General features: G+C 45.4%; 1 protein-coding gene across 13 annotated transcripts in view; it reads right to left on the bottom strand.

The window, feature by feature from the left end:
* Nucleotides 1–23,103, bottom strand: part of Rai14 (retinoic acid induced 14) — a 165,499-nt gene that overhangs the window by 127,163 nt on the left and 15,233 nt on the right. For 5 of the 13 annotated variants that reach the window (XM_042261414.2, XM_042261417.2, XM_042261418.2 and 2 more), the window contains exon 1: nucleotides 14,565–14,717. The gene's annotated coding sequence lies outside the window, so the exon portion shown is untranslated. Of the gene's footprint in view, nucleotides 1–14,564; nucleotides 14,718–15,250; nucleotides 15,302–20,291; nucleotides 20,407–22,658; nucleotides 22,808–23,103 lie in introns of those variants that run through there. The other 8 variants (XM_076551749.1, XM_076551752.1, XM_076551753.1 and 5 more) reach the window with 4 other exon arrangements.

Raw genomic sequence — 23,103 nt, 5'->3', positions numbered from 1 at the left:
TCCATCTGCTTTCAAAGACACAGGCTTAACAAGACAAGCTATCTCTGCGATGCCAAAGATCTTTCTAGACTAAGAAACGTGATGCGACGATCCCTTAGAGGAAGGCCAGTTTCAAGGTCTCTCAAATCTTCTCAATGGACTGTTCTGATGCTCTCACTTCAGTATCACCTTCTAAGCACATCACCATGCTCCCCTCTTAAGGGAATAACTGTCTGCGTAGATCTAGAACCAACCCTCAATGTCCAGGTGTCTGAAGGCACAAGCACCCAAGTGTGCAAGGACTCCTTGGCTTCCTCCTTTGGGGTCCCTTCCTTACATTTTATTCATCTTGCATATCAAGTTAAAAAGAAATTAGGTCTGCTGCTGGGTTCGATGGGACATACCTGGAGTCCTAGCACCAGAGAGGCTGAAATAGGAGAATCAGGAGTTCAAGATCAACTGGGCCTCCCTAGTGAGAATGACTCAAAAATAAATTAAATTGATAATATTTTCGTGTGTGATCGTAACAGTGACAATAAAAAAACAAATGCAAAACGTACAGTAACTGTGTAGAGCAGTCGGGTGGGTGCCTTAAAAGTTCAACATAACCCTACCATTTGAGCCAGTATCATGTATCCCCTATGTATCCAAGAGAAAAGGAAACACAGACTCGTCCATGAGTATTTACAGACATATTTGTGACTGCACAGAAGTAAAACTCGAGTAAACAAAGCCTGACGTTTCTCTATAGGGAAACACCGGCAGCAGTAAGCTGGAGTGTACTGTGCATGCGTGCATGGTCCAGTATGGGGCTGTGCTGACAACGTGGTGCTGAGTACAGCTGCCTCCCATGGTGCCGTCTGGTGGTGTGATCATACCATGGTGAGCATAGCTGCTTGCCAGGGTCCAGTATGGGTGAGGCTCAGAAGCGTTATGCGAAGGCAGACACGACCACACGGCACACGAGTCTATGTCTATGACACGTCTGAGAACGGCAATGGAATAGACCAAAGTGGACTAGTGGTTGCCCGGGGCTGGCTGGTGACAGGCAGTGACTGCAAAGAGCAGGGGTCCTTGCACAGCGTCGTCAATGGATTAAGTCCCTGACTTGCATGCTCAAGTCGGTGATGTACCATGACAGACTATCAATAATTCCTCAGCAAAGCTGCTTTTAAAAATATCAAATGCAGAAAGTAAAAACAGGAGTTCCATATGCAAAGGGTTTGGTTGTGAAAACTCTCTTCACAGTGAGTGAGGAGACGGCTCTACTCATGGCTATATTTAGCCCCTTGGTTTTAATCTTAAAAAAGATGTTGTTGCCAAAAGTTGGCTAACCGCATTACTTCATCAGTTCTTTGACTCAGTTGCACAACAGGGACAACCTGGGCCATCCACGGGTGGCAACATTAGCAATGTCACCTACAGTGATCACGGCGGCTCCAGTTGGGCTGTGGAATCTCTTTACCCAGTCATGGGGTATCTTAAGGACTTGTCAGAATAAGGGGCACACACATGTTGTAAATGATTTCTGTGAATGACAAAAACTGGGAGCAGGAGAAAGGGAATGGATGAAGAATCCCCAAATGATTTCTGCTACCCCAACTATCACACCTGGATATTTGAAGACTGAGTTCAAACAACTCTCATCCCAGCCTAGCCGAGCACAAGGGCTCTCTAGCTGACAGGTCTATGTGCTCCACCATAAAGGCAAATAGCTTTTAATAGGGAAGATACTTCCACGATGGAACTATGATTTAAAATGTCCTCCCAATTGATTTCACAGCCACAAACCTACATACCTTGTACATGATGCTACAAGAGTTTAGATAGCTACTCAAGGCCTTGCTATTAAAGTAGATAGAGAGAAAGAAAAAGTCTATGACGTCATACTCCTACTTTACATACTGGATTACCACGGACAGGCAAACAGCTCATGTAGAAATGGGGAATCACAGAACTATTGCTTACAAAATAAAATAAGTCTTGTTTTTTTTAAGAGTCCATGTGGCCTGGTGCACTTGCACAAAAACAGGAAGACAGACTTGCACACTCAGAACTCATCTGTCCAGCATACACATTATACCATGTAGCTTCTGTATAGCTTGACGCTGAGGTGAAAATCCAAGAAAAGTGGAGAATCTTAGTCAGACATGGACTCAGCAAAAGCACTGTATTATCTTTTGTCTTTTGTGTCCCATGCATGGAACTTGGAACTCATACATTCTAAGTAAAAGCTCTACTATTGAGCCACACCCCCAGTGGCTCTACATGACTGTCAGTGTCTAGGTGGCAGGTGATGTTCGCTACCACATCTGGATGAAAGAATCTTATTTAGCCAACGCGGCCCGATACTATGGCCACTAGCCACAGATTGCTACTTAACATTTGAGATGTAACTGGTGTAAACCAAGATATACTAGAAATGGGAAACACACAGGTTTTGTGGAAAAAGAACTGTTCACCTGTGGTTATCACTAATAAATGCTATGTTAATTATACATTAGAAATGATAGCATTTGAATGGACTACTCATTTTATAACGTTCCTGTTGTGGCTACTAAGAATCTAAAATTGCCCATGTAACCTCTATTTGGGATATGAGTCTCTGTTGGTGACAATTTACACTTTTTCCCATGGACTGCATGTGAAAGCATTTCACTATTATTACTAAGGCAGGATAAAAATTAAACAAAAATGTACATGCTACCAGCTTTAACATTACCTCCACATCTTAATTTTATTAATTCACTAAATATTGCAAGTTAGTGATAACATGACTTAAGCTGTAGTTTAAAAGGCTTCCTTAGACACAGAGAGAAGGAATAAATGACTGACAATTTTATTCTACTTAGCACTCAGACATCCAATCTATGCATGTTAAACCATTACCCCCAATACTGTACCATTCAAAAACTACATCTCTATTTTTCTCTATTACGAGTTGGACAGGTGGGGTTTTTTTTCCAAAGCACTCAATATGGAATGTACCTCTGCATTCACTTCCTTCTGAGTGCCGCCATGTTTAATTTAAACAGGATTTTACGACTACGTGTATATGGTGGTTGAAGCAAGACAAGTTCTCTGAGGAACTGGTTAAGGCAACTTAAAAATCAGTCATCTTTACATTGTTCAAATTATATAAAGATGTGATAGAGTGCACAAGTAAAAGAAAACAGGAACATATCTGAATTATCCTGTGTCACAGGGATATGTGACCATCTTTAGTGCTATAGATCATTAATGGCAAGAATAATTATCTTTGTCAATACAGTCACAGTTCTTTAGGAGGTTGGCAGAGAGCCATAACATGCCCTAACAGTAAAAATAAGTGTCCTTTACCTAAATCGGGGCTTCAACTTTCTATATTTGTAACCCTTTTACATTAGAAAAACTTTTGTGATCCTAGTAACAAAGTAAGTACATAAAAAGTATACACTGGCCGGGCGGTGGTGGCGCACACCTTTAATCCCAGCACTCGGGAGGCAGAGCTAGGCGGATCTCTGTGAGTTCGAGGCCAGCCTGGGCTACCAAGTGAGCTCCAGGAAAGGCACAAAGCTACACAGAGAAACCCTGTCTCGAAAAACCGAAAAAAAAAAAAAAAAAGTATACACTGACAAATCATTTAAAAATACTTATGTATTCATATAATTTTACCATTTTTAATGAAAAACAAATTTGCATACTAATGAGATGGGTGTGATTATTCACTTTTACATGAAGAATTAAATCTTGGCTGAACATTTGGCACTGCAGGACTCAGAGCATCTCCACTGGTTTTTAGAGTTGATTGATATTTCAATTTTATAATTGCTAGATGCTGAAAACATCACTTTGCATAAATACATGGCCCAAAATGACGGACTACGTTTAGAGTCACTTCATAAATGTTGGAAACTGTCCTAATCCCAAGCCAAAAATCATTTAGTAATTTTCCTTAAGTGGAACTCAAATCAGCAACTAATTTGTCTTTAAGACCAAACGTTCTAATACAAGATAACACAAAGATACACTGATTTGATAGATGCTGAAGAGTGATTTATTTTTCATAATTAAGCCAGTATGTTTCGGCGAGAGCAGAAAAGTGTGCATGTACAGTCTAACACTGCAGTTCATAACATGTAATATCCTTGAGTCTGAGCCAAGCCGTTTCAGGAGGTGATCAATGGTGTTGGTTGGTGGGACAGCATGCACAGTGCAAAACCAAGGCCACAGTGAACTGGTGCGGTGCATTATGGGTGAGTGTTGCGCAAGACACCTCAGAGTCATTTTGTGTTTGTTTTTTAACTAATTTTAGGTCACTGTGCATTCAGAAACCCTTCTTTGTTGGTACATTTTCCACAAATCTTACATTTGGTTGCTGGGGGATGCCAAGCCACAGTTCAGGTAGCTGGGATTGAAATGACAGCTTTGAAATATTTCTTTTTCTTTTTTTAAATTGTATTACAAGTGAGGACTACCTCATTTAACACAATCACTTCTGAATTAAGTGGCATTATCATTTTCAGCTACCAGATCAGAAAACTATAGGATAGAAACTTTTATCCGGCCCAAGCGGCAATATTTACCAACAACAACAATAACAAAGTTCAATGTTTGAGCCCAACATGACTCTGGGTTTCATATTAGACAACACTTAAAAATAAAGCTTAGCCAGATACACCTTCTTAGTACTTGGAAAAAAAAAAAAAAAAGTTGAGTTGTCTCGAAAGGTGGAAGAATCCTAGAAGGGCAGCTGGCAGGAGACAGCTCCTTCTGAGGAGCCCGTATGGACCACTGTGTAAAGGGTGCACGGTCTGGCTGCTCCCTCCCTCCTGCATCCCCATCCTCTCATTGTGCAGCATAAGCTTAACCAATAATTTTATTGAGACTGCAAATCAAATCCTTCTCCACTCAGCTTTGCTGAGGATACCAACTGACCCTCAGAGAAAATATAAAGACCGAGAAGTGGAAGGGCCCTTTTTATAACTCAGCTGACAAGCACAGACTAACTAGGGTGGAAGGTCTCATGTTTTTGCCAACAGTTCAGAAAACTGAAATGTCTGATCCTTAAGATACTCCTATGTCAAGACATCTTTGTGTCTAAAGAAATTATATTGTCTTGTACAATTCTCTCCAACATATGTATAATTTCAATGCTGTAAAGATACTGTAATTCTTCAAGATAGTGAAAGGCACTTTTTTTTTTTTTTTTTTAGGATAATTCTAGAAAAGCTGCCCAACAAGACAAGGGCATGGCAGGGGAAAGCTGGTGACTCCTGCCACGTACAGAAGTGCCCACAGCCTGCAGGCATCCACCTTGGCCCAAAGCAGATAGTGACATGATTTTATGGGCTGCATCTTCCGTTTCTTTTGCCACCGTGGATATAAACGCCCCCTGACTGTCGGGGGACTCAAACACCCTTGGTTCTAGGGGGGATGCACTTAAAGTCATCAGGAGAGGCGAGGGCAGAGGAAGAAAGCAAGCTTCCTACCAAGCCAGGCAGGAACAGTCACTGCCATCGGCAGACTGGCCCAAGCCCAAGCTAGGTGTCGTTTGGAGGGGATCCTCAAACTGCGCCTACCGCTGGCTTTCAGAAACAAGAAAAAAAGTAAAAGGAAAGGTCAAGTTTCACACGAACACTCAATAAAGTTGCATGACATCTAAAGAATGAGAATCCATCAAGATCGCTGACTACACAAGTACATAATGAGTTAAAAGAAAGAAAGAAAGAAAGAAAGAAAGAAAGAAAGAAAGAAAGAAAGAAAGAAAGAAAGAAAGAAAGAAAGAAAGAAAGAAAGAAAGAAAGAAAGAAACTCTAAGAATAACCTATACTACAGAAAGGTTGATCTTGGATATTAGCTACTGTTCCTATCCTATACTGAATAGTATTTTTTTCTAATTGAACAACAGCAAAAAGTTCACGAGGAGACAAAAGGTAAATTTCAAGAGAAAAATGCTACTAGCCCCCCAAAGAAAATCTAAGGATTTGGCTCCATCTCTAAACAAAGGTCTAAAATGATTCTGAGAACATATGGAACAACTTCCTCCCCAGATGCCTGTGGGAGCCCGAAGACTTTCTGTTGAGAAAAAGGAGACTACATTCAACCCCATGTCCAGTGTTACAGCCTTCTGACAAGGCTGAAGAAGGTTGTGGAGCCGCTCCGGGGACTCTGGCCTGTCTGGAGGAGCTCCATCTTAGTTTCTTTGTGACTGTCTGGCTGGTGGCTGGGAGGGGGCCACCATGCCTTGGCTGCCTCTCTCAGCAGCCCAGCAGCACGCCCTCAGTTCTGAGAAGTCTTCAATCATCAGTGGGTGAACATTCATGGGAGGGGACGTTCAGATCACTTGAACATTCCTGTCCAATTAAGACTCCGAACAGAACCTGCTAACTCCTAGAAAATGTGTGAGAGATTTCTGTGCTTCCCTCAGTCAGCAGGCTGCTAAGGGTTTGAGTTCCACATCATTTCTGTCCTTCACATTCAAGAACATTTGCCTCCCCTGAGAATCCCAATTTTCACGTGTTCTTGAAAGTGGCTTGCCCAGGTTCAAACAAGTCTGCGTTTGCCACAATAATAATTAGCTGTGTGCAGGACTCCCAAGTCCTAATCTGTGTCCAGGAGACAGACAGACAGACAGACAGACAGACACACACACACACACACACACACACACACACACACACACACACACACACAAATGTATGTTTAGGATCCCAGTGTTGTGAGCAGTCAGAACTAAGATCATGTCTAGCTCTGCCACATACTGCCCAAGTAGTTATTTTCATTTCCCTGGGTCTCAGCGTCCTCTGCAGAATGAGTTCTCACCGCTACCTCAGTCCAACCACCAACAATCCACCACAGACTGTATCAGACTGTGTGAACATGCTGAACCCTGAAATTCCGAGTCCATGAGGGCAGGGCTTGTCATTCTGGGACCTTCAAACATTGGACTCTCCCATCAATCTTTGCCCCCTGTGGGAAATCCGATCACACCCCAAGATCAGACTCAGACCGGCCTTGACCTTATTCACGTTGAGCCCAGCAGCAAGGTGCCTGCCACAGACAAGGTGCTCAGGTCAATGCACTTGTATTGCTGAGAGAACATGATTACATGAGGGCTAGCTTCTGATTTTTAATGTGGTGCTTTGAGATGTCACCGTGGGCATGTTTCCTCTATAGAGTGTGGTTCACAATGCCAGTGCTTTCCTCTTGTGTGTGGAAGTTTCCCAGGAAGAGGTGAAGAGCAAGAGCAGCCCTCTAATGGAGAGCCAGCCTACCAGTGGCCCTATATCCCACGGGGGTTTGCTGAGACAGCCCCTGCTGGTGAGGAAGACAGGGCTAAGCCTGGCCACAGAGAGAGGGAGGGGGCAATTTGGGATGTTCCTGCAATGGGCTAAATGTTATCAGATAAGGTTCAGGTTGCCCCCCAGTGCCTCCTCAGAGAGAAAACAGGGACCTGCTGCCTATTGGTGAACAAAAGACAGCACAGGTCCAATTCCAGACCAAGGAATGTTACCCTTGGATAAGGAATTAAACTCAATTTTTAGAATTCTTCAGTCCTTAAGGAAACAGTCACACCACAGAACGACTGTTTTTCTTCTTTGTAATAACTTTTGAAAACTTTTTTTGGGGGGGGCGGGGAGAAGGAGGTACATACCAGGCTATGCATGTGCAGGTCAGAGGATGACTTACACTAGATGGTCAGGCTTGGTAGCAAAAGGGCCTCTACCCAGGAGCCATCCCACCAGCCCCCAGAGCCACAGTTCAGTTGATCTAAATGGCTTGGTACTGCATCCAATGGAACTAGTTCTTAAAAAGTGGCCAACAGTGTGTGGACTGGCTATGTAGCAACCAGTGACTGGTTTTCCAAGCGCGGCTGTAGAACCCACAATTAGTTCTTCTTGGCATACATGGCGGGTTACCAAGCCTTCCTGAGGGGTGGAGGCACATGATAGAAAACAGACTCCCTTGAGAAGTGGCATAAACACAACGATTTCCAGGTACATTCCATGGATTTGGGGTTCTCAAAGATCTGACTATTCCAAAGAAGGTTCAGAAATTGCCTTAGAGCACCCAGGTCCACAAGCCTCTTAAAACTGATTTAAAAACACACACACACACACACACACACACACACACACACAAAAAAAAAAAAAAAAAAAAAAAAAAAAAAAAAAAAAAAAAAAAAAAAAAAAACCATTTTTGAGCCTACAGCGTCACTGGAAACTAGCCAATTTCCTCCATGGAAAAATGGTCCAAAGCCTACGTCTGATGAGCAGAAGTGCCCATCGACAGCGCCAGAGTATTCCAGGATTACCGCAGCAAGGTCTTTGGTTTGAAGGATGGATTCCTTCTGGAGGAAAAGAGCTCCTTGCTGCCCAAGTGTAAAGGGAGCCTTTCTTGGTGCTTTCCACTGGTCCGGAGAGCTCTGCCAGAGCTTCCTTTCCTGGCTAAGGTTCTAGAACATCAGCCAGCACCAGCAACAGGAAAGATGTGGTGGAAGTTTAAAAAAAAAAAAATAAGCAGGGAGGACAGAGCTTAAAAATAAAAGTTCTTGATTAAGCAAACTGAACTCATCTAGAAATCATAAAGAAAATATAGGGCTGGGGATGGTTGCATAATCTCAGCACCCCGATGGCTGAACTAGAGAACTGTAAACCTAGAGATGGGGGGAGGGCTGATTTTGTTCTTATTCATAACAAAAGAGCAACACTGAAATGTGAGTACTCTTTAATTGGGTTTTTGACAGTAGAGAAAACTGATGTACTATATACACTGCTTTATTATAAACTTTGTTATTCACAATACAAATTTAAGAAATTCTAGAAAGATGGCCCAATGGTTAAGTAAACTTGCTGCTCTCCCAGAAGACCCCACTGGGTTCCCAGCACCCACTGGGGTGGGGGTTGGGGGGTCCAAACTGCCTGTAACTTCAGTTCCAGGAGGATCCAACGCCTTCTTCTGGTCTCTAGAGGCACTGCATGCATGTGATGTACAGACATACATGCAGGCAAAACACCCCCACACATGAAATAGTAAAAATTTAGATGGCTTGTTTAATACCAGGGTGAACTAATTATGATAAACATGTCCAGGGTGAACAACGGGCATGGAGTTATATGACGAGACAAGGCACTTTTCAGCAAAGTCCAGTTACGACAGAAGGATTAGAGCAGATCTCAGTTACAGGCAGATAAGATGACAGGAACCACCAAAACACAGCTGGCGGTGATGTGGAGACACAAAGGACAAGCTTCTCCAAGGACTGGGGGATTTAGAAGGGGGTTTCCTGTGTATCTTCTCAACTCCAACAGGCATCTGCTGCGGTCTGCACTGTTTGGTGATTCTCTTTTAAACTCATCTTTAACCTAGATGGCTTTATGTTTCATGGCTACGGGTAGGGGCTTAATGACATGCTCGTACATGTTGTTCAGTGAATACTGACCATGCACCTTATGGTAGATATCTCCTGGACTCCCTGAATATAAAGCTGAAGAGGCGCACTTAACTTCAATGGAGGTTTTGTTTTTAAACGCACTATGAAGTCAGTAGAGCCACTTTTTAAAATGTTGGCTAAATTGAATGATAATCCATCAGCAAGTCAGTTTTTCTTTTTTTTTTTCTTCCCTACGGAAGGCAGGAGCTAGAAAAATGGGAAATGTGGTGAGCAATCCTTTTCTAACTCTTGCGGTATTGCCTGCAACTATAAACCAAGAGGAGACATCTCTTCATTGAAGCGTCTCACTAATGATCTCCTGCTTTTGGTTAACCAAGGCCATCTCAAACTAAACCACGCCGATCAGTTCACCGTCACTTTACTCCAGAGGACAAAATGGTTGCAATTCCGCATTCTAGTCGTATCTTAAGGACGCTTGTCAGTATCGCTTACCTATATACTTAACCAGAAAAATTAGAGTCCTTTCCCTACCCGCTTTGAAAAGACACAAAGGCCTTCGACACATGTAGCTTTGTCCTGTCAACTCCTATACTCATCACCCATGGTAGGGAAAATTGAGTTGGCTCCCAGCAAAATAAAGCCTGCACTGTGCAGCGACGGTTGTCTGTACCATGAATTAAGGGCCCCTCTGATGTGACTCCTATAACCCTGGTTACCTTCAGGTCCCTGCTGCACACTGACTGCTCTGAGACCTTCAGGGGAACGTCGTTTTCCCTCCACCATAAAAAAGATCCCATCGCACAATCTTCCCAATGAAGGCATCTGAGAGTGATTCGGACACCCCTCTGTAGCACATCAGGGAGACGCTTTTCTGTTCTTACACGTTCATTGGCTGGTGTTGCTGGGGACTGTGAAGACGTATTTGGAGAGATGCTGTGTGTGTGTGTGTGTGTGTGTGTGTGTGTGTGTGTGTGTGTGTGTGTGTAGGGGGGGAGGTCAGCCCCTTTCACATCAGTATCACTGGGAAGACCAGGTTATCAAGAAAAATGAGAGATGAGTGTGTGGTCAGGCATCATGTTCCTTGTTTTTCCTTTGAATTTAGATTGAGGTGAAACATTGGGGTGAAAAACACCTCAAAACACAAGGACTCTGTCGGCTAAGTTATACAGTGAAACAGAGTGGATGCTTTGTAAGGCTGATTTTTCGTTTGTTTCTTTGTTTCTTTTATCCCATTAGAACCTGTAAGTGACATTGGGGTACTACAGAGAACATCTAACACCCCCAAGATGTCTAACATGGGCAGAAGAAAGCGGAGGCAAAAAATACCAAGTAGGAAAGTTAAACAAAATATTGATATTTATATTAATAAAGCATAATATTGATAGGTGGGCTTGGTGCCACGTGTCTGTAATTCTATACCTTGAGCACAGGTAGGCATGAGTTAAAGACCAATTTAGTCCACATAACAAGTTCCCCGCCAGCCAGGACTGCACAGTTACACCCTGATTCAATAAAAAGCACCTTATATTCATTGATATTTATCCAATATGTATCAACACTGTTCATGATACTCATGGGACAGTAATTAAAAATGATGCAAAACTCTTGCCCTCCTAGATCTGAACTCTAGTACAGGAAGACAGTGCTAACTTGAATTAACATATAAGGCAAGGTGGAAATGGACAGGGGCCACACAGGGACACAATGCAGGGGAGAGGTTGCAGGATACACTGGACGGGAGTGTCCGAGAAAGCACCTCAGGGGAAAAGGCCACAGCCCAGGTAGGGGAGATGAGCTCCAGGAAGAAGGGACATCAGAGGCGAGAACTCTGAGGGGGACAGAATGTGCCTCGAAATCTGAAGGAATAACACGGAGGCCAATGTGTCGCGTGCCTAGCTCTTCTTTGAGGAGTTGGGACAAGTCATGCCGTCAACACAGCCACACTTCCACAGAGCCGAGACCTGCCTCTGCTCATGCGTACTTAAACCCACAGGGAAGAAATGAGGAAGAGGAAACGGAGTGAGTAATCCCAGATCAGAGGACCAACAAGCCTTTAGCATAGCTAGACCAAACTCAGCAAAATGATGAACTATTAATAATAGTTAATATTATTAAGAAATAAGAAAAATAAGAAAAAAATAATAAGAAATAAGAAATAAAGAAAAAAGAATAAGAAAACCCAAACAAAACAATCCAGCCAACTAACTAGTCCTAAATGGTTAGAGTTTAAAAGTAATCACTTCCACTTTTTCATCTAACAGATGGCTGAGGAAGAACTTAAATATTCTCTGAGAAATGAAGGAAATAATGCAAGCAGCCTTCCAAGAGCTCACTATCCCAGCAACTGGCTGCACAGCGAATCTGTGAGCAAGGAAGTCTGTCTCAGGATGTGCACTGCTACAACACAGCATGCCACAGTAACCAATTATATAAATGAATGCATGCAGGCAGGCATGCATGCATGCATGCCTGCATGCAGTGGACCCTCCCTCAGCTAAAAGGGTGCCTTTAACCATTAAGCCCTAGAAACCAATTTTCACTTGATAGGGGGATGAATATACTATATTATTCAGCTATTAGACTTGCCTGTAATAGCCACTGTGAGTCAAGATCTACATGGATCTCAAACAAACAAAATAATTATTAAAGAAGCAAGCTGTAGGTATACAGAATTATGCCATTAATGTAAAACTGTACACATAAATGCTCATGAGTTTTTATAGGCACACAGGAGGACGGAGCATGCTTGGAAACTATGTATGTACTAAGTGCTTACCTCATCCCTGCTTACCTGAGGCTAGAAGCAGAGAAGAAGGAACAGATAAAGTATGTGTTGTCTTTTGTTATCATACCTACATAGTGGAAAGATTGATGCCTTACTATGCTCCATTTTTGTTTATCTTTGAAATATTTCATTTTTATTTCTATTTTGGAAGACAAGCAGGTTAGGAAAGGAAGAGAGGAAAAGTCAAGATTACATCCTGTTCAAACCAAGACCCAGCTGTCTCAACTCCAAACCTCAGTTTCTTTACCTGTAAAGTTGTGTGGCAGCGGGGGTGAGCGTTAACACGGTGGTAGAGCCCAGCTTAGCACACCGCAGGCCCCGAGTTTGACCAGCTCTGAGTTCGACAGCCAATAACATTGAAAAGGAACAAAGGGTCTGGCTTTCTCAGCAGGTAAAGTCACTTGCTGCCAAGCCTGAAGACCTGAGTTCAATTCCCCAAGCCCACACAGTAGGAGAGAACTGATGTGACTAGTTGTTCTCAGACCTCCACAAGCATGGTGCGGTGCCCGAGCAGAAACATACATACCTATGTACGTGCATCCATTCTCCCTGCCCCCCCCCCCCGTCCTGCACGCACGCGCGCGCGCGCGCGCGCGCGCACACACACACTCAGCAAACAAGAAACAAGGGAGACAGCAGTTGTACCTTCCACTGACATACTTCAGGAAGTTGCAGTCGAGGGATAGCAAATGAAAGAAATATGGGGCCCCCATATTTCTTCCTCACCGAATCCCCAGTGGCTGGGGCATCCATTCTTATTCAGTTTCTCAATGACAGTACAAAGATCTTTCAACTGTACTATGTACACCTGCACTGCCCTTTCAAGTCATAAAAAGCAAATCTGAGGATGTAAATACTACAACAGATTCTTTAATAAAGCATCTCCGTGAATGGAGATAAAACCGACAACCCAACACCAGATGTCTCTCCCAGTCCATATTAAACAAGAATTGGATTCCTTCTGATAAAAAACTGGCTGCTGTAGAAGCATAAAGGAAAAAAGGCCTCGCTGGTAAGTTATTGCTAACAAAAGATAAAATTAAATCTCCATCAGTTTAAAAAAAAAAAAAGCTTGCTGTCACACGTGTAAACAAGCACTTGTGGGACAAAACAATCAAAGTCCAACCTCCCCGGGATTCACAGCCCCCCCCCCCCCCAACTATGTTCAAACCCATAGGAGATGCAAGTTCGCGCTAAAAGAGCCAATGAAAGCCCCACTAACAGACAAACTAGTTCCTCCTCCCCAGGCCAGCCTTTATAGCCTTGAGATCTCCTGCCCCAGACAGACAATGAGCAAAGCCTCCTGGTCCCTGGCAGCTCCGCGCTGATCTTCCTCCCGCAGATCCCAGTCAATCACCTGTGAGCCCAGAGTGAAGGGAAGCGGCAGGTACCAAGTGAACGGCCTTGCATCTGCACCACTTGGTCACTGGGAGTAAAGTTGCGCTGAGCTGGGCTCCTTGGAAAAGAAAGCCTGGCTTTATATAAAGTTCAGGCCTCGGAGAGGTCACCCTGCCTCTTCAAGTCACAGTGGGCTCCATCTGGTTTAATTCCCCCATCTGTTGCCTTTCCAGACTCAAACCACCCACCCCCACCCTATCCCAAAAAGGAGACGCGTAATCCAAAATGAAAAACCGCCGCAAACTGCAGAACCTAAATTGCAGACACAAACTGGCCCAAGCCAGCAGTGAGGAGAGACTTGAAGGAAGGATGCCCGCCCTCCCAAGACGGGTCGCAACGGATGGCGACCTTAAGCCCAGCTGCCTGGAGTGTGCCCCAACTCCAGCATCCTCCTCCCCGCCGCCCTAGGAGCTGTGGTGGGGGAAAATGACGAGGAGGGTTGGGGGGCAGGGGTCCAGGGCCAGGGGGTGGTCTCGCCTTCGTGCTCCCGCCAGTTCACCGGCTCCCTTGAGTCCGTAAAGGAACAATAGCGGACGGTGGGTCTCCGGAGCCACCCGGCGCCTCCTGCCCGCACCTCCTTCCCCGGCTTTTCCAAGTTCAGCAGAGAGGCGGGTCGAGCCCAGGAGCAAGCATTCGGGAGCCGGACGCTGGGCAGGGCACGCAGGTGGGACAGGCTGCCCCGGGGGGCGCACCCACACCGTCCTCCCGGGTCCGGTCATTCATTCCCACCCGCGTTCCCTCCGCGGACACCCCGCGCCTCTGCCCCGCACCGCACCAGACCACCGGAGGAGGCGAGCTCCGTCTCCTAACTTGGTCGGTCCTCTGTTTCTGCTAGATCCCCACCCACCATCGCTCCGGTTCCCCCCAACCCCACCCCACCCCAAACTGTCTTCCGCGGCCAAGGTTGTGTGTCCAGACCGTAACTCCCGCCCCGCGCTCTCGCCCTCCGCAGCCCCAGACACAAAGGCGGGGACCAAGCCCGCACCCCGCACCCCGGCCGCCCCGCTCGGCGCCGCCGCCACTCACCCCATCCAAGCGGCAGCCTCAGCTCCCGGCCCCGCTGGCCGTCCCACCCGCCGCTTCCCCAGGAAAGCGCGGCCGCCGGGCTCGCTTCCTGCTCGGCTTCCTGCGCTGGGTCCCTCCTCCTCCTCCTCCTCCTCCTCCCGACGCGGGGGTCAGTGGGCGCTCAGCTCCCGGGCTCCGCCGGCAGGGCGGGGGCAGAGGCAGCACCACCACGTGGCCACCGGGCGCCGGCCCCCACCGACCTGGATCCCGTGGGCTCCGGGAGGGAGGTGCTAGCCACTCCCACCCCGCGCGGCCCCAAATTCCCGGAGTCAGGTGACCTGGCCCGGGCGCTGCTCCCCGGACCTGCGGGAGGTGCTCTCTGGACCGCCCACGCCCCGTCCCCGCGGCGAGTCCAGGACGTCCAGGTTCGGTTTTGAGTTCGGCGGCTCGTGGGATCCTTCAGCGTGGATCTGTCTCACTGTCTTGAAGTGAGTGAGTGGGAACCACAGTATGCGTGTCCCACCGCTGGGGTAAGGATGAGGCCCCGATAAGTACTCATTTCTGTTTCCAAAGTTATCTGTGGTCTTTGGGAAAAGCAAGGTCAGGGGCAGAAGTCAGAGTCAACTGACCCGAGCCCCTCTGAACCACAGTCGAGTTGGTTCCGTTTCCAAAGTTATGGAACAGAAAGTAAACTGGACGGTACTCACATTTTCTGGACTGAACCAGTCGGTTGGAGCGACTGTTTTCCTAACACTCCTTACCACACTCCTCAGGTGGTAAGTCGAAACTTAGCTGTGCTTTGCTCAGGAGTTGGGAGACATTATCTCCCGCCTGGACTGACAGGCTAGATAGGAACAGGAGCGCCCTCAGCGGAGTGTCTGAGTTGGAAGTCCTTAGGTCCTCTGAAGCTTCCCTCCCCCAGCCCACCAAGACAGGACCTCTGGACCTAAATGACTGCTGCATTGATTCTGAGGATTTCAAACCTCTCAGCTCACGCCTTTAATTTAAGCAGGCTTTTCTATGCATTTTAGCCCCTCTAACCAGCTAGATCGTAGAAAGTTTGACTCACCAAAGCCCCCATGGACTCTTGTGCCTTTGGCACAGAGAAAAGTCTTTGTAACTAGGTGGTGGTGGGTTTGTTTTTGTTTTTGTTTTTGTTTTTTTTTGCTACGATCTACCGTAAGACCACTGAAGTTGGGAGGAAAAACAGCCAATTCCAACAGAAGTGAGATTCACTCCAGTATCTTGGCTGTGTGCTAACATCAGATCCTGTGTGTGTGTGTGTGTGTGTGTGTGTGTGTGTGTGTGTGTGTGTGTATGTGTGTTCCTACCTCTATGCAACTCCTTGCCCCAAGAGAACACCCTGCCTCAGCTTTCACAAGCCAACTAGAAAACAAAAGCTTGGTCTTTAGCTCAGTAGTCTTTGCTTCCTCACACGATGCATCAAACAGATTGGGGAAACGGGGTACGGCACAGTTTAAATCAAGATGCACACTCTACGTGTGATGTAGAACTAAACCGCACTAAAAGAAACATTAACTGATAAGCGCTGTGTGTAACGCCAACACTTTCTGCAACCCAGATCCGTTTCATCAGTTGCCACACAATGTTTGAGTGCCCTAGAGGACTGAACCTATATACCCACCTGCGGATTTTTCACCTCTGCGTTGTGTTGAACCAGAGGCAGCGAGGATGGTGGCACAGCGTATAAAAAGCCACTTTGGAAATGTCAGCGTGTGCGTATTTGTTTAGGAACCGATGACAAGTCCTAGTTAAACTATTAAACGAGTGCCTAACCACCCTTTCATTCACCCCAGGCCCTCACCTCTGCTGAGCTTTCCCAGGCTCCTGTAGAAAGCCTTTGTCAAGCTGCCAGGCTCCCATAGGTGTCTTCTCTCGTTAGTTTATAACCCAGCCCTCATCAGCAGGTCTGATACGTGTGAGGCATTGTGTGAAAGGAAGGCCGTGCCAAAACCATTTGCAGATTCACTCTTTTCAAAGCCAAAATTGACATCCAATATACTCTAGCTGGAGTCTTCGCCTTCACCCAACAGCTGAAATTCTCCCTCCTGCGTGGAAATTAATGGTTAAGTTTGGGGTTAAGTAACAGCTCACCATTTTGTTTTTATTTGTTTGTTTGACCCAGAAGTCTTAAAAATGCCAACTGAGCTCGGGATATTTGAATATGTCTGAGACTGTAAATGGGCAGCAAGAATGAAGTGAGTGAGCATCTGCTGTCTAAAGTCTGTTAAAATTCAGTGGGATAAACAGGGTGCATTCCTTTATCCCCAGCAAGGTGACTGTGGCACAATATATATTGCAATGAATACTAAGAGCAAGGAGACCAGATGCTCAGATCCATTTGTTTGTTTGTTTGTTTTGTTTTGTTTTTCCAGGCAGGGTTTCTCTGTATAGCCCTGGCTATCCTGGAACTCACTCTGTAGACCAGGCTGGCCTCAAACTCAGAGATCAGCCTGCCTTTGCCTCCCGAGTGCTGGGATTAAAGACATGAACCACCACCACTGGCTTCAGATGCATTCATTTTGAACTTGAAGTGTTTTAACCTCTTCTGGTATTACTCTCCTAACCAATAAAAGAACATACATCTGCTTTGGAATATCATTCTGTATGCTGTGAATGTGTGTTCCTCTGATTGGTTGATAAATAAAATGCTGATTGGCCAGTAGCCAGGCAGGAAATGTAGGTGGGATCAGCAGACAAGGAGAACTCTGGGAGAAGAAAGACAGAGTCAGGAGTCACCAGCCAGACACATAGGAAGTAAGATGACAAGGCAGAACTGAGAAAAGGTGCCAAGCCACGTGTCTAAACACAGATAAGAATTATGGGTTAATTTAATTGTAAAAGCTAGTTAGTAATAAGCCTGAACTAATGGCCGAGCAGTAATAATTAATATAAGCCTCTATGTGTTTACTTGGAGGATGTGAGTGGGAGAGATTTGTCCTGACCATGGGCCAGGTGGGACACAGGAAAACTTCCAGCTACATACATCAAATTACATGGCCTCTCAGAACCTTTTCAGTTCAAACCCCTAAGCCTATTCTTAATTAGCAGAGCCTTTATAAGCAAAACCACCTTGTTGATTTTAGGATACAGCCTTCTCTAATCATTCTCTTGGCACACCAACCTCATTGTAAACTCCAAAGGGTGTAGCCATCTAGCACTTAGTAGGACTTCATGAATGAAATTCAGTGACTGGGAAGACTCGGGTTTTGTTTTTAAAGTTAAATAATATCACATCTCTTCTCCCTTGCTCAATCTCTCAACAGTATTGGTTCTCCTCAGATTAGGAACATTTGGAGATAATTAAGATAAAAACTACCCATTCCTGCCTAAGGAAATATCATGCCATAACCAAACACCATCCACTTTATTTGGTGTGTGGTGAATGCTGCAGTTTGGATCTGAGATGTCCATGTGTGTGCTCAAGGCTTGACCTCTCAGGACTGTGTTATCGGGAGATGATGAAACTTTAGGAGGTATAAACTTCTAAGAGGTGTTTCAGTCCCAGCGTATGTACCTGTGAAGAGGTTTGTGTACCCAAGTATCTCCATCTTTATTTTTGCTTCCTGGCTGTGAAGCAAGCAGCTTGGCTGTGCTGTGAGCACTGGCCATCATGTGATGCTTTGCCACAGCCCAAGAGCACCATGCCCATGGATTGCAGACTGCAGCCTCTGTACCTGTGAACTAAAATAAGGCTTCCAGCCAAGAGTGGTTGCACGTGCCAGTAATCTCAGCTCTTGGCAGGAGAATCAGAAGTACAAAGTCATTTTTATCTCCATGATGAATTCAAGGCCAGACCGGGCTACATGAGACCTCATCTCAAATGCCCAAATTAATTAATGAAAGCTTATCTTTTTATAGTTTTGATTATCTCTAGTATTTTGTTACAGTGATGGGACACTGGCTCACAGTCAACATCTGACCCCCACTCTGTCTAGCAAAAAGCAGCCAGATTGAGAGAAATGTGGGGCTCTGGAGCCAGTCCAGAGAAGAAGGGGAAAAACAATAATAGAATCAGAAGGCTGGGAGGAAATCTACACACACACACACACACAGAGAGAGAGAGAGAGAGAGAGAGAGAGAGAGAGAGAGAGAGAGAGAGAGAGAGAGAGAGAGAGAAAACACGTTCTTTTTATATTTCCCAGGATGAAGTCACTAACGCAGGAAAACATTAATAAAGTAACTTTAGATTGTAAAATTTAGCAAGACCGTGGTGGTGGTCAAGCAGCTTCAAACACTGATTGGTTTGTGGGTTTTGGACTTACCAGAAAGCTGGCAGACGCCTTTCTAAAGGTAGGCCATTCTACTTTGTGTCTCAGCAAAGTTGCACACCTGCTCAGGAGATGAGGCTACAGGAAGCCCTGCATCCGTACCCTGCTTGCAGAAGGCAACAGGCGAACTGAGCACCTGGGCCTTGGCACTACAGAGCTGGGAAGGCTTTAAGGCTCTCGTGACTAAGGAGTGCTGATCCTCAGCGCTATCCTGTTAGTTTGATGGTGACAGTTGCTACAGATTTCCCTGGTACCCAATCTACTACATACTATAAAATGCAAAATGTTCCCAGTTGTATGTGCTAGTAGGAAGAAAAAAAAAATGGAAGTCTCACTAATCCTGTTTTTATATTGATTATGAATAGAAATGTCAGTATTTTCTGTCAACATTATTATACCTATTTCTTGATCTAAAAAATGTGGTTACTAGAGCTGGGTATTTAGATAAAGTAGTAGACTGCTTGCCTTAGAGCAGGCACAATGTCCTGGGTTCAGTCTCTAGCACCACACACCAAAACGGATGTTAATAGAAAATTAAAAGGTTATTATTCAACTTACATTATATTTCTATTTGGTGACATTGCTTTAAGGGCTGACGTTATGAGCAAACACACTTTTAGTGCTCACTACATGTCAAGCTTTTTTCTAAGTGATCAGCTACAGCGACCATGTACTTGAGTGTCCAGTCTTCCTCACTTTTTAATGTTAAGGGGGAGCTACAAATTCTGAGAGGGTCTGAAAAGAGGACAAAAGGCAAAAACTGGTAACTTCCTAAGCTTATGTAAGTGTTAGGTCAATTCATCTTTATGTCAGTTTGATGGATCAGAAAGACCTGGGGCACAGAAAGAGTAAGTAATTTGCCAAAGTCATCAGGTTATGATCAGGTAGTGGGGTTACGATTCAGCTTAGGACAGTCTGGCTCCAGAGCCTTTGTCCTTAACTGTTGTGGGGTCATTTCTGCATGAGACCCAGCATGGATTTCCTAAGCACTGTTTCTCATAATATCTAGACGAAATTAGGCATGGATAGATGCAGAAATTTCAAATACATGCAGAAGTTCCCAGAAATCACAGAACTAGAAAGAGTAGAGGTAAGAATCAAATCATGGTTGTCCAAGTTTAGAATGGTCCTTTTAGCCATTCTTCTATTGGCTATCAGGCCTCTTCTACTATCACATGACAATCAATCTCCTCACTTTTTTCCGCTCTACAGAGGACTGATTGTGGGAGGATAGAGCCCCAGCTGGCATCATCCTGAGGCCAAGCAACCAAAGGCATGAAAAGTTTGACCTTGACGGCCTTTCCTTTCTCAGAACATTTTAAGCTAATCCCTACGGGTACCCCTTTGCCAAATTGGCTCTTTTGCTGTGCTCAGCAGAAATGCCAGAAGATATTTCCCCATTCAGGCTATGGAAGATGTTCTGAAGGGTTCACAGTCATCAAGCAGCCACACTTACCAAGCTCCATAGTCAGAAGGGGTGCCTTGGCATATGAGTCCATATGCACACCAGGCACGGCTCTTCTTGCTTCCTCTGCTGAAGGTAACAATCTCAGGAGCCCTTTAAAGTCACCCTTGGGAGAAATGAAAAAGACAAAAATTAACCACTGAATGTCTAATGACTTAAGTTTCCTGGGGAGATGTGAAAAAACACTTACCTAGCCCAGAGAATAACACCCAAAGTAACAGTACCATTCAAGTCCAGCTTGATGAACTAATGAGTTTGTTGGGCACAGGTGACCCCAAAGCACCCGCATCACCCCCAAAATCACATCTCAGTGTAAGTGGCAACCTCCTGGGAGTTTCATAGATGGAATGCCCTTCAATTAACATTCTGTTTATCCACTAGCACCTTCAGAGACCCATTTGCAGTTGGGGCATAACTACATGCCATTGGAGGTGGAGGGCACAAGAGGGAGGATGTATCCAGGCGGTGGTGGCCCACACCTTTAATCCCAGCACTGAGGAGGCAGAGGCAGGCAGATCTCTGAGTTTGAGGCCAGCCTGCTTTACAGATCAAGTTCCAGGACAGCCGGGGCTACACAGAGAAACCCTGTCTCAAAGCACCAAAAAACAGAGAGGGGGTGAGGGAGAGAGAGAGGGAGGGAGTAGCTGGGGTCCGAGGAAAGGGACTAATGACTTCCCATCCCTCCTTCTGCACATCAATAGGTCTATTTTGGAGAGGTTTTTGTGTTGCCCTCATTAAGATGGTAGCAGGAGGTTGGAGAGATGACTCAGTGGACAAGAGCGCTTGCAATGCAAGCAGGAAGACCTAAGTGTGAGTGAATCCCCAGGACCGACATAAAAACCTGGGCTTCCAGTGCAGTGAGAGAGCCTGCCTTAAAGCAATGAGGTAGAGAGTGACAGATAGACAAGGACACCCAATATCTTACCCTGACCTCTACCTCTACATTCACACATTCATATATGTACACCACACACACACACACACACACACACACACACACACACACACACACACACAAAGTTGATACTTAGTTATGCCTGAAGGACAACAGTGTTTCAGGCCCATATCCTTGGATGCTGGTTAAAATGGCCTGATGTGAGGCCAAGCACCAGGAGTTCAGTCAAAGAGAGAGAAGAGGGATTCTGTGAGCAAGGGGCATCAAGATCATGATGGGGAAACCTACAGAGACAACCAAACCAACTAGTGGGAACTCATGAACTTTAAACCAACAGCTGTCGAGCCTCCATGGGACTGGACTAGACACTCTGCATAAGCGAGACAGTTGTGTAGCTTGATCTGCTTAAGGGGCCCCCTGGCAGTAGGATCAGGATCCATCCCTGGTGCATGAGCTGGCTTTTTGGAGCCCACTACCTATAGCGGGACCCCTTGCCCAGCCTTGATGCAGAGGGAGGGGCTTGGACCTGCCTGCCTGCCTGTATGTATGTATGTATGTATGTATGTATGTATATGTAGTGGGTAGCCATTCCAATACATACATGCATGTATGTATGTATTGGACCTGAATGTACCAGGCTCTGTGAACTCCCCATGGAAGACCTTGCCTTGTTGGAGGAGAGAATGGGGGGTGAGTTGAGAGGGGAAGGCAGGAGGGACGGGAGGAGGGAGGAGAGGGGGATCTGTGATTAGTATGTAAAATGAATTTAAAAATTCCTTAATAAAAAAATGACCTGGTGTGGGTTGTGACATCAGTATCTTACACTCTCTTAGACCATCATCAGATAGGGTCCTCTACAGGGCTGGCTATCCTAGCTGGACTAGGCTGAGCTGTCTCTGTTTCTAAGCCTTGGAGACAGTGAGCCAGGTAACAAAGGTAGGGACCTTTGCATCGGACCTTGCAAAACTTCCAAGTTCTTGCTCCAGAAAGAGAGATTCTAAGCCCAGCTGTTATTTCTGTTGCACACTTGTTTTCTGTTATGGTGCTTGCCCTGCGCTTTGAGGATCTCACACTCTCTGTTTGAGATACATCAAGTTCTGCTTAGAAGCTGTTTCAATTTGTATTCTTTTCTTATCCAGTGAGAACATCTGAATACTGCTTTTACTGATAAGTTTTTGTTTTAATCTGCTAATGTTGTGTTTTTCAGACACTCTGTAGCCATTTGGCTTCTGCTCTTGCACTTTCCCATGTTTCCATGCTCTCTAAAATCCTCGGGAACCTCATGAAGTGGGTGCTGCTTCTTGTTTTCAAAACTCGTCTTCCTGCAGTGGGTGAACGAATCCAGCAGGTTGTTACTGCTTAGGGGACTTGAGTGCACCGCTGTGAAAATATTCAACAAAATTCCACCAACTCTTTGTTTGCTTTGCCTTAGTGCAAATTCCTCCCGCTATCCAAACATGCACCTGGAGGTTTTTCACATTCAGGTTGGTGATTCTCTAAAGTTCGTCCTTGCCTCCCATAAAAGACTCTTGTAATTTCTCATTCTAGACTTCTGGTTTGAGTTGCGGACTATGAAGATGACTTGGAATATGTTCTAGTTGTCCATGTCATTCTAGAAGAGAAGAGAGGGGTGGAACTGGAGGAGCCAGAGAGGTCTATGGCAAATGTTTCTTCAACAGAGCTAAGTTGGGCAAAGGAGGGTTGACAGAAACCAGCAAAGCAGGAAGGGGGAAGGAAGACCTTCCCAGATTCCTAGAACCCCAAGAACACAAAAAGCCGGGAAGATGACTTGTCTTTACAATAGTAGAATAGGAGTGGGGACAGGGGAGGTTCTGGGGTGAAAGATATCCCTGTGGTTATTGGTTACCCAGAGGGGATTATATCCCTTGAATTGTGTAACAAGGAAGA

The sequence above is a fragment of the Peromyscus maniculatus genome, chromosome 15, assembly GCF_049852395.1.
Source record: "Peromyscus maniculatus bairdii isolate BWxNUB_F1_BW_parent chromosome 15, HU_Pman_BW_mat_3.1, whole genome shotgun sequence".
Taxonomy (NCBI): Eukaryota; Metazoa; Chordata; class Mammalia; order Rodentia; family Cricetidae; genus Peromyscus; species Peromyscus maniculatus.
Note: the sequence above shows the minus strand (reverse complement) of the source record. Positions and strands in the feature narration are given on the sequence as shown.